The sequence below is a fragment of the Mobula hypostoma genome, chromosome 8, assembly GCF_963921235.1.
Source record: "Mobula hypostoma chromosome 8, sMobHyp1.1, whole genome shotgun sequence".
Classification (NCBI taxonomy): Eukaryota; Metazoa; Chordata; class Chondrichthyes; order Myliobatiformes; family Myliobatidae; genus Mobula; species Mobula hypostoma.
Window position 1 is genome coordinate 50865753 of NC_086104.1, and position 11020 is coordinate 50876772.

Here is an 11020-nt window from a genome sequence, read left to right on the forward strand (position 1 = left end):
TAGTTAGGAAAATTCAGTCACTAGGTGTACATGGAGAGGTGATAAATTGGATTAGACTTTGGCTCAATGGAAGAAGCCAAAGAGTGGTAGTAGAGAATTGCTTCTCAGAGTGGAGGCCTATGACTAGTGGTGTGCCACAGGGATCAGTGTTGGGTCCATTGTTATTTGTCATCTATATCAATGATCTGGATGATAATGTGGTAAATTGGATCAGCAAACTTGCTGATGATACAAAGATTGGAGGTGTAGTGGACAGTGAGGAAGGTTCTCAGAGCCTGGAAAATGGGCTGAGAAATAGCAGATGGAGTTTAATACAGACAAGTGTGAGGTATTGCACTTTGGAAAGACAAACCAAGGTAGAACATACAGGGTAAATGGTAAGGCACTGAGGAGTGCAGTAGAACAGAGGGATCTGGGAATACAGATACAAAATTCCCTAAAAGTGGTGTCACAGGTAGATAGGGTTGTAAAGAGAGCTTTTGGTACATTGGCCTTTATTAATAAAAGTATTGAGTATAAGAGTTGGAATGTTATGATGAGGTTGTATAAGGCATTGGTGAGGCCGAATCTGGAGTATTGTGTTCAGTTTTGGTCACCAAATTACAGGAAGGATATTAATAAGGTTGAAAGAGTGCAGAGAAGGTTTACAAGGATGTTGCCGGGACTTGAGAAACTCAGTTACAGAGAAAGGTTGAATAGGTTAGGACTTTATTTCCTGGAGCGTAGAAGAATGAGGGGAAATTTGATAGAGGTATATAAAATTATGATGGGTATAGATAGAGTGAATGCAAGCAGGCTTTTTCCACTGAGGCAAGAGGAGAAAAAAACCAGAGGACATGGGTTAAGGGTGAGGGGGGAAAAGTTTAAAGGGAACATTACGGGAGGGCTTCTTCACACAGAGAGTTGTGGGAGTATGGAATGAGCTGCCAGACGAGTGGTAAATGTGGGTTCTTTTTTAACATTTAAGAATAAATTGGACAGATACATGTATGGGAGGTGTATGGAGGGATATGGTCTGTGTGCAGGTCAGTGGGACTAGGTAGAAAATAGTTCGGCACAGCCAAGAAGGGCCAAAGGGCCTGTTTCTGTGCTATAGTTTTTCTATGGTTTCTAAAGGACAAAATATGTAAATCTGATGTCTTCATCTTGATATCTTGTCCAGCAACAATACCAAATCGGGCTGTCGGAGGATTAGGCTTAAAATTGACTTTGAAAAGTAAAGAAAAAGTTTGAAAAACTTCCTTCCAATATTTTTCAAGATATGGACAAGTCCAAAACATATGAATTAATGAAGCTTCTCCATTATTGCATCTGTCACAGTAGGGAGACATACTGTATCCGAATAAAAATGAAATAGCTTATCTTTAGTCGTATGGACTCTATGTAGGACCTTAAATTGTATGAAGGAATGGCGAGCACATAACGATGAAGTATTAACCAGTTTAAAAATTTCATTCCAGTTTTCCTCAGATATTGATGTCTGTAAGTCTTGTTCCCAGAGATTTTTAATTTTGTCTAAAGGAACATTCCTCGTCTCCAGTAACATACCGTAAATATTAGATATTGAACCATTATAGAAAGGTGTCAAATTAAAAATTACGTCTAGTAAGTTCTTATCTGAGCTTAAAGGAAATGTGCATAATTGAGATCTTAGGAAGTCTCTCATTTGTAGATATCTAAAAAGGTGAGTTTTGGGTCTGCTATATTTAACTGACAATTGCTCAAATGAAAAAAAGATTTCCTCCAATAAACAGATCCCAAAAACATTTAATACCCAATTTGTCCCATTCTTTAAAAACTAAATCAGTCATGGAGGGTTTAAAAAAATTAGTATAAATTGGACTAGAAAGGGAAAATCTCAATAAACCAAAATATTTTCTAAATTGTATCCAGATCCTCAGAGTATGTTTAACTATTCAATTATCAGTTAGTTTACTTACAAATAAAGGAAGTGAGGATCCAAGAAGAGAAATAATAGAAAATTTATTAGCAGAATTAGCTTCTATTAGAATATTCTATTCTATTCTATTAAAATTAATATTCTACCTAAATTTATATATCTTTTTCAGGCTTTACCTGTTTTTATTCCTAAATCCTTTTTTGACTCTCTTGAATCTATTTTATCTTCCTGTATATGGAAAAATAAACATCCTCGTTTAAATAAAATTCATCTTCAAAAACCTAAAAAGTCTGGAGGTTTAGCCTTACCTAATTTTAGGTTTTATTACTGGGCAGTTAATATACAATATCTTACATCTTGGATATATTATATTAATCGTGTAGACTGTCCAGTATGGGTTTCTTTGGAAGCTAGTTCTGTGAGCAATCTTCTTGATGAGATCTACTTGAAATTTGTCATGCAAGTAACCAAAGACTACTATTTTGTCACTTTCAGAGAGCTAAAATGCCTGTGTTGGTCAGTGAAGCTTAACCATCATCATACATAATTGTAAGCACACAAATGAACTGTAGATGCATGCAGATCCTTTCTACATGAGTTTGAGGTCACTGCTGCAGTATTGGCATTAATCCATATAGTACTGTGCAGCCAAATGGATATCTAGGACATTCTGTAATTGTACCAGGTAATAAATAAAAACCTACTTTTCATTGCAGTTTATGATACTTGCACCAATCATACTGAAAGAGTGAAAATTGGGAGGCCAGGGCTGATGGCTGTAGATAAGATGAATATAGATGCAGCAACAGCCAATATAAAGATTTCAGCAGAGATTGCTGTAAGAAAAAAAGGAACAATGCTTTTGATCATAAAATAAAGTGGTGTTTACAATGGGTAGGATGTGCAGTTTAACTTTCAGCTGACCAGAACGACCAGACTTTGAGCATTGCAAATTATCCACAGAGAGTGGCAGTGTGAATGGATGTAATCAGTGGTAGCCTGTGTTCGACCCTGATCTCTGGTACTGGCGTGAGGAGTTTCCATGTTTTACCAGTTACCAGATTGGTTTTCTCCATGACCTCTAGTTTTGCCATGCAGCCTTTTTATCAGTAAATCTCTGCCCTTCTCCGGTGCCATTACTGTAATGTGGTCACCAGAGCTTTTGTTGCTTTGACATTTTATGCACCACATAACTCTTGTATTCCATGCTTTGATCCAATAAAAACAATCCCTGCCATGATACCTTTGCAAAGACAGGTCAGCTTTTAAGTTATAGACTATTTTAAATTAACCTTCACATATAGATAGGGTTGTAAAGAGAGCCTTAGGCATAATTTATACTTTATACTTTATTGTCGCCAAACAATTGATACTAGAACGTACAATCATCACAGCGATATTTGATTCTGCGCTTCCCGCTCCCTGGATTACAACTCAATAGTAATTACTAAAAATTTAAATTATAAATCATAAATAGAAAATAGAAAAATGGAAAGTAAGGTAGTGCAAAAAAAACCGAGAGGCAGGTCCAGACATTTGGAGGCTACGGCCCAGATCCGGGTCAGGATCCGTTCAGCAGTCTTATCACAGTTGGAAAGAAGCTGTTCCCAAATCTGGCTGTATGTGTCTTCAAGCTCCTGAGCCTTCTCCCAGAGGGAAGAGGGACGAAAAGTGTGTTGGCTGGGTGGGTCGTGTCCTTGATTTTTTTTAAGATTATGAAGACATGCAGTCCTCCTTTATTGTCATTTAGTAATGCATGCATTAAGAAAAGATACAATATTTCCTCCAGTGTGATATCACAATACACAGGACAAACCAAGACTGAAAAAAAACTAACAAAACCACATAATTATAACATATAGTTACAACAGTGCAACAATACCATAACTTGATGAAGAAGTTCATGAGCACAGTAAAAGTTCAAAGTCTCTCAAATGTCCCACATCTCACACAGATGGGAGAAGGAAGACTGCCATGCCCAAGCACAATCCGTCTCTGAGTCATCCAAAAACTTTGAGCTCTGATCAGCTGTCCGACATCAAGTACTGAGCGCCATCTCTGTCCGAACGATTCAACCTCAATCTCGGTCGCTAACAGTAGGCAAAGCTGGGGATTTTGAGGCCTACCCTGCAAAAGATTCCTGACCACACAGTAATGACAGCAGCGAATGAGCGTTTCAGAAATTTCTCCAGATGTTCCTCTGTGCTTCCACGTCCCTCTCCATCAAATCAGAATTGTCCACGGCCCCTATTTAACGAATACGATATCATTTTTCACCAGAGGGATCCTGAATTTCTTTCAAAAATCAAGGAGTACAGGAGTTGGGATTTATATTGAAGTATATAATGTCGGTGATGCTGAATATGGAGTATTGTGTCCAGTACCAGAAAGATATCAATTAGATTGAAAGAGTGCAGAGAAAATTTACACGGAAACTGCCAGGACTTGAGGACCTGAGTTATAGGGAAAGGTTGAATAGGTTAGTACTATACTCCTTAGAATGTAGAGGAATGAAGGTAGATTTAATAGAGATATACAAAATTATGAGGGGTATACTGTATGTTGTGTATTTAATTTTTTAGTACTGTTGAGTAATATTGTAAATATATCGTTTGATTATGCATTCTTTGTTGTTTACATAAAGCATTTTGGTTATATGTAAAATTTCATAAATGGCATATGCCATTACTCCACCACGTCATACGTGCATGCCTCACTTAAAGTAAAAAGGAAACAAGATACATTATTCCTGGATCCATTTTTTTTTATTTTAATTTGTTTTATATTTTGAAGTTACAAAACATAACAGTGGTGATGAGGTATTTATAAAATGAACCCAAGACAACTGCCTACCTGTTGAAGCACAGAGTGACATTGAAGTTAAAAAAAGTGCATTGAGAAATGGTGGAGTAAAAAAAAAGCAGCACGGCACGAGTCTTTTCAGAAGGCAAAGAGAGAACATGGTTGAGTTAAAAGAAAGGCAGAAATTGCACAAATTCACAGACTCATAAACATTGAGTACCAGGGATTAGTAATCATAAATTAGAAAAAGAGCAGAAGTCGTTGGCTATATTAGAAAGAATGACGCATTTGATTGCTCAGGACATAAATAGATTTTGTACACTCCTTGAATTGAATTGAGTAATATTTTAAAGCCAAAGGAATAGCCAATGAGAAATGAGTTCCAGTTTTGTTGCGTAGCATTGGATTTAAAGGCATACAGTTTGCTTTGAAATTTGAAACTCCAACCAAACCAGATGAAATGAGTTTTGTTGATATTGTGAAAGTAATGTGGATACATTTAGAACACTTCGGGTTTCATAAGCAGAATCAAAAGGAAGGAGAGTCCATTTCAGCATATGGGGCTGTATTGAAGAGATTTTCAGAGCATAATCAGATCAGTGAGTTTAGAAAACTTCAGTCCAGTTCCTTATACCATCCATGATAAAGTAGCCAATGAGCTAGATCACATAGAGACTGAAGGAATTCTTTCCAAGATTGAGTAGAGCCCATGGGCAACAGTAGTCATCTCTATAGCTAAGAAGAATGGGTCAGTCAGGATCTGTGCTGATTTTCAGGTCACCATCAACCCAGTACTGAAAGTAGTTCAAAACCTTCATCTAGGATAGAGGGTATCTTTGCAAACATTTCAGAAACTTTGCTGAAGCACTTCAGCAAAGTGGATTTAGCTGAGGCCTACCTACAGATGGAGAAGGAGGAATGGTCCAAAGTGTTTCTCACAATAAACATTCACAAATGTCTTCACAACTGTAATAGGCTTATTTTTGGAGTAGCATCTGCACTTGCACTCTGGCAGAATGCTATAATACTACAAGGCTGTTCAGGCACACATTGTTACCTAATGATATCATTGTTACCAGTAACAATGACAAAGACCATCTCCAAACCTGAAGTCAGTGCTAAAAAATTGATTAGAAGTTTATGGGCTCAGAGCACGATGCAGCAAGTGTGAATTCTTCAATTCAAAGTACATTTATTATCAAAGAATATGTAAATTATATAACATTGAGATTTGTCTTCAGGCAGCCACAAAGCAAGAAACCCAGAAGAACCTAATTTAAAAAAGACCAATAGATCAACACCCAATGCACAGAGAACGAGAGAAAAAAAACACAAATCATGCAAACAATAGAACCGAGCGAAAGCATTCCAAACCAAATCGAGTCCTTAGATTCGAATCCATGGAGAAGCCTGGAGTAGGCCTGTAATGTTTGGATCTATCTCTTTCAGAGCAAAGACCACCACATTAGCACTACCTATTGATCTGTTGTTTGCATATATGCCATTGTCGATGCATGCCATTGTTTTCTTTTTCTCTGTCTATCCCTCTCTCATTGCAATGTGAAAACACCAGGTAAAACCATTTCCTGCATGCGTGCTCTTATTTCAACGCTCCGCAGTTGTGCACAGACACAAAAAAATGGCGACAATTATGAACCTGAAGGTCAGAAAATATCATGAACTGCACAGACAGTTACAGGATGAAACAGTGAGAATTAAACAGCATGAGAAAGCTGTCACAGACCCTAACAAAGGGATTTGTGAGCAACAGTGAAAGACATGCTCAATTTAAAATTCATATAATGTGGTGATGGCTTCATTTGGGAAAGCTGATGAATTTGATAGCGTTAATGAAAGCTGGGAGTTGTATATCAAGAGGGTTGAACTGTAGTGTAACGTGAACAACGTGGAGAAGCAAAAGAAACCCCCTACACTTCTTAGCTTAATGGACCCAAAAATGTACAGTCTCTCTTACACAACTTAGTAATCCCTGCAAAGCCAGCAAACAAAACATTTGATAAAATTGTTAGAATTGTACAAAATCACTTTAGCCCTAAACCACTGGTAAAAGCTAAGAGATTTAGATTTTACCAAAGGAACCAGTCAAAGGATGAAAGGATTTCTGACTACATTGCAAAACTGCTCAAACTTTCTGAGTGCTATGGCTTTAGAAGTGGACTTTCTGATGCATTAAGGCATAGACCTGTATATGGCATGCATAGTCAAAGCACTCAATGGAGATTACTATCTGAAAGAGACCCCTAACCTTAGCACAGACATGGGCCACTGTAACATTGTTAGAGGCTGCAGCAAAGGATGCAACAGAATTACAGAAAAGCAGGTTAAAATGTAAAATGCATAAAATGTCCCTATATAGTGCAAAAAGCCAAAGATGTTATCGATGTGGCAAATCCTCCCATGATGCAAATGACTGCTGGTTCAAAGAAGAAGTCTGCAGAAAGTATCACAGACAAGGTCACATAGAGAGAGTGTGTAAGGCAGACAAAAAGCACAACCCAGTGAAAAGTCTCAAGCAAAAACTAAGCAAATGCATAAAGCTACCGAAATGATGGGAAGATGGCAGCATGACACAGTTTGCAGCGGCCACTCCAGTGGTGATGTCTGTTATTTGTCAAGTAGGGTGCCGTGCACAATCATGATTTGATGGAGATGGATGTGACAGCACGGAGGAACATCTGGTGAAACTTCTGAAATGCCTGCTTCGCCACTGCTTCTAGTGTGTGGTCCAGAATCTCCGTAGGAGAAGGCCCCGAGTTCTCGGTTTTGCTTGCTGCTTGGCGGCCGGGGCAGGTTCTAAGCGCTCGGCAGAGGATGGTGCTTGGAGAGGCTGTTTTGGGACGGACTCAGAGTCCGCTGCGGTCCAGTGCTTCCAATGGTGCTGCATCGGCGAGTTGATGGCGCTTAGAGATTCACGGCAGGGAGGGTTCCTCCGTTCTGCTGCCTGTGTGGGATGATGAGTCTATCGGGACATTGAGACTTTATATACCGTGCCCATGGTCTGCTCTTTAATAAATTATGGTATTGTTTTGCACTGTTGTAACCATATGTTATAATTATGTGGTTTTGTCAGTTTTAGTCTTGGTTTGTCCTGTGTTTTTCTTGTGATATCATTCTGGAGGAACGTTGTATCATTTTTTAATGCATGCATTTCTAAATGACAATAAATGAAAACTGAACTGAATGTAAAGCTGAATCAGATAACACAGAGTCTAACACAGGTGAACTGTCATGCCTAGAACTGCATAGTATAACTGAAGCAGATCACAAAATCATCTGGATGACAACAGTTATGTAAGGTGTAAAACTGAAAATGGAGCTGGATACAGGGTCTGCTTTGAGCAGAATTCCAGAGGCTGACTACAACAGACTGTTTTCTGAGATATCATTAGAGAAGTACTCAGTGACACTAAGACTTACACAGGTGAAAAACTATCTCCCAAAAGCAAACTGAAAGTACGTGTGACGTATGGAGGCCAAACACAACAATTAAAGCTTTATGTATTGAAAAACTGAGGGTCAGCATTATTTTGGACATGCTTGAGAAAACTCCAACTAGACTGACACACAATCAAAGCTCTTAGTGTGACATCAACAGGCAACTGCAACCCAAATGGTAGCGCTAAATGGGGACTGGCATAGCTATTTAATGCTAATGAGAAGGTGTTTGAGAAGGGGACTGGTAAACTCAAAAGCATTAAGGCCAGAATTGAACTGGATGAAACAGCAACACCAAGATTCCATAAAGCACGTCCAGTGCCTTACACACTACATCCCCAAGAGGATGCTGAACTGCAGAGCTTGGAGGCATCTGGAATCCCCTCCAAGGTCGAGTGGAGCGATTGGGCCATACCCATTGTCTCAGTGACCAAGAAAGGGAAGGCCAGAGCCTTTCGCAAATATGGGGATTTCAAGATGAGCATCAACCTGGTGCTGTGTACTGTGCAGTGTCCTCTGTGACAAAAAGAAGACTTTTTTGCATCTTTGACAAGTGGGGAGAGGTTTTCAAAGGTTGACTTATCATAAGTCTATCTGCAAAATGAGACTGAAGAGTCAAGCATGAAGTTCCTCACAATCAACATTCTCTAGGGACTGTTCCAGTATGATCACCTCTTCATTGGTGTCGCATCAGCTCCAGCAATTTGGCAAAGAGCAATGGACAAATGCTCCAAGGTATCCCAAGAACACAACGTTACCTTGATGACATCATCGTGACTGGAAAAACTAATGAAGAGCATCTCCAGAACCTTGGTAAAGTGCTTACCAGGCTGAGTGAGTATGGTTTTCAGGCAAAGAGAGAGAAATGTGAGTTTTTGAAGAATGAAATCTCATATTGTGGACATGTCATTACATGGTTTACATAAGTCACAAGAGAAGACTGAAGCAGTGCTACTGGCACCCAAACCGGAAAATGTGTCCCAACTCAGGTCATATTTAGACCTTGTAAACCTCTACCACCAGTTTCTCCCAAACATTGTTACAGTGCTGCATCCATTGAACACACTTACAGACAGGAGCAAAGTGGGAATGGTCAGAAAGATGTGAAAAAGCATTCAAGGAAACAAAAAGACTAATAACATCTGATGAACTGCTCATCCATTATGATCCATCCCTGCCCATCAGACTGGCGTATGATACATCCCCTTATGGCACTGGAGCCATGTTGTCACATATTAGGAAAGATGGATCTAAATGCCCTATTGCATTTGCTTCAAGATTACTGACGAGTGCAGAACACAACTACACACAGATTGACTGAGAGGCCCATAGTCTTGTATGGGGAATAAAGATGTTCCACCCCAACCTCTACGGAAAAAAGTTTATGCTAGTGACAGATCATCAGTTCCTTGTGTCCATTTTCAATCCCAGGAAGGGAATTCCAGTGAAGACTGCTACCCGGTTACAATGTAGAGCACTATTCCTGGGAATCCCCTCTAATGACCTAGAGTTCAAGGATACCAAAGAGCACAGCAATGCTGATGGTTTGTCTCATCACTGAAGGACTGAAGAAGAAAAGTCCTCATACAGTGACCTAGCAGAAGTGTTCCACATCGCATTGGGGGACCACTGACAGTGACAAATTCCAAAATAAAAACGGAAATAAGGAATGACCCAATGTTGTCAGAAGTCTCTGAAATCTCTGTGCAATGATGGCCAGCTCATGGTAACCCTATGTTCCTAGAGTTCTCAGCGAGATGAGATTAACTGTCTGTATGTCAAGGAATGCTGGTGTGTGGAACTCATGTTGTGGTTCCCTCTAAACTGTGCACCAGAGAGTTAGGAAATCTGCATGAAGGACACCAGGGTACAGTCAAGATGAAGAGACCTGAGCTACATGTTGTGGACAGGAATAGATAAACAGATTGAAAACTTGGCCAAAGACTGTTCAGGATGCCAAAAAATTCAAAATGCAACCCCACAGGGACTGTTACTCCTGTGGGAGTGGCCCTCATCACTTTGACAAAGAGTACATATTCACTTAGCTCGGCCATTAATGGACTCCATGTTTCTGATTGCTGTGGATGCTCATTTGAAGTGGCTGGAGGTTATACCAATGAAGGCAACCACTTTAGTAAAGACGGTCTCTGCCCTGAGGATTATTTCACCAGAAACAGCTTACCTGAACAAATTGTGAGTGACAACAGACCTCAATACATATCAGAAGAATTCTGACTGTTCATGAAGAAAAATGGCATCACACATTTCAAGTCAGCTCCTCACCACTCAGCAACGAATGAGTTAGTTGAAAGGTTTATCTAAACTTTCAATAAGTCCATTAAAGTGCTGGACAAGGAGGACATTTCTCTACAGCACAAGGTGGACAACATCTTTTTTGAGTATCGGAATTCTGTTCATGTGATGACAAATCAAGCACTTGCAATGCTGTTCATGAGCAGGAATCTGAGATGTCACATAGACCTCCTGAAACCAGACCTCCAGAGGGAGGAACAGAATAAACAGTTCAGCTGTTTCCCAAGTGAAGCAGCAAGGAGCTTCATAATTGGACAGGGATTCCTAGCATGTGATTACCGAGAAGACAAATGGGCACCCAATATGACAGCTACAAGAATTGGACCTCTGATGAATACAGTAGATATTGGAGATCGGAGATGGAGACAAAAAGTGGACCACAGACTGGATGCTCAACCAAAGAACACACCTGAGTTGATTGCATTCAACAACAAGAGCACATTACAATCACCAGACTTACCTCTCGGCGATGATCATGTCACTGACAGCATTGTGACATGGGAAACTGAGAATGTTGTCTTAGTCAAACCATCTATCAAACCTGATGGC